The 1,427-nt window shown below is 37.7% G+C and overlaps 1 protein-coding gene across 1 annotated transcript in view; it reads right to left on the reverse strand.

Moving 5' to 3' along the window:
* Positions 1–1,427, reverse strand: part of acap2b (ArfGAP with coiled-coil, ankyrin repeat and PH domains 2b) — a gene marked incomplete at its 5' end in the record, with an annotated part of 16,331 nt that overhangs the window by 471 nt on the left and 14,433 nt on the right.

Raw genomic sequence — 1,427 nt, forward strand, 5'->3', positions numbered from 1 at the left:
TGGCTACCCAGCAACGGAGCTCAAAAGTGTGGGATCATTTTAAGAAAATGAAAGAGAAACCTGTGCAATATCTGAGCCCTTCCACAGCAATTATTTTTAGTTAGCATATAGCTAAAATCTAACCATGGTTATATAATAGCAGCTGCATTCTGGCACGATAAGCTCTATGTTTTATATTCAGTTAATGTATAATCCAATTAGTCAACTAATCGAAAAAAGTAATCAGTGATTAATCGATTATAAAAATAATAATTTGTGGCAGCCTTAGTCCACGTCCCAATATTTATGGGCATGGCTGTATATTTTTGTGTTGAGGTGTTAGCATGCTAACAGGAACTAAACAGCACAAATTGTTTGCTGACAGTCACAAGCATCAAAACAATTTAAAGGGCATATCATGTAAAATCCACTTTTTTGAGCTTTATATCCTCAACCCTCTTCAAAAACATACACAGAGTCTTGCTTTGACTCATTCATGCATGTTTTTGAAATCCTGTAATGCCCTGAGGCTGTCATTCACCGGAGCAAAAATGGCTGGTTGGGCCTAGAACCTCCTTTTAGGAGAAGCTCCTCCTCTGTGTCCCCAAGCTGAGCTTCCTCATCACAGAGCACCCCTCCCCCGTGAATACAGGCTGCCAGCGGCAACAACTAGCAAACAACTGGTGAAACCACGTGTCTGCTGAGCTCGTAATACATCTCAGTCCAGTCCTTTTCAGATTAAAAAATGCTTTGAGTAAATGGATTTTCAGATGCCAAGGATGACACTTAAGAAATTATTTGACTTCATTTCTGAAAGTAACCCCTTAAAAGTGACAAAAAATATTTTATATGTGCAAGACACTTTACGAATAATAGCTTTCTGAACAACAGGGAATTTAACAGTGGACTAATWACAAGATTATCACAAAAAGACGATGCAATTCCAACACTCAGAAGTACACAAACACCTGAAAAAGCTGAAAAACACTTTCCAGTCCAACATGAGATCATTCAAGTTCAGATTCAGTTATATCCTGAGTTGCTATTTTCCTAAAGCAATATTGTATAATGTTGATTTTTAAAATTATTAATACAACAAAATACAATGGGCCTCATGCAAGAACATGTTCGTATTCTTATCCTAAATTTCTCTTACTTTTGTTCGTACAAAGGGTTCGTACGAACATGTCGGGTCAGATTCAACAAACTCTTCTATCTTCAGGAAAAGTGTGTAAATGAGCTGCGTAAATTCCACCTGTTCGTATCCAGCTGCTCGTGCACGTGAGAGGAGATTAGCATAATTACCACCCCAAAAACACCATATAAGGCTATGTTTCCTGCCTCAGATACCAGGAAGTGTTCATTCATGAAAAATGACAGCGAAAATTAAAAAGAAAAACTTTACGAGTTCAGAGATTGAAGTCCGTCAGAGATGCAGAAAATAAAAC

The sequence above is a fragment of the Austrofundulus limnaeus genome, unplaced genomic scaffold (assembly GCF_001266775.1).
Source record: "Austrofundulus limnaeus strain Quisiro unplaced genomic scaffold, Austrofundulus_limnaeus-1.0 Scaffold1805, whole genome shotgun sequence".
In the NCBI taxonomy this organism is placed as follows: domain Eukaryota; kingdom Metazoa; phylum Chordata; class Actinopteri; order Cyprinodontiformes; family Rivulidae; genus Austrofundulus; species Austrofundulus limnaeus.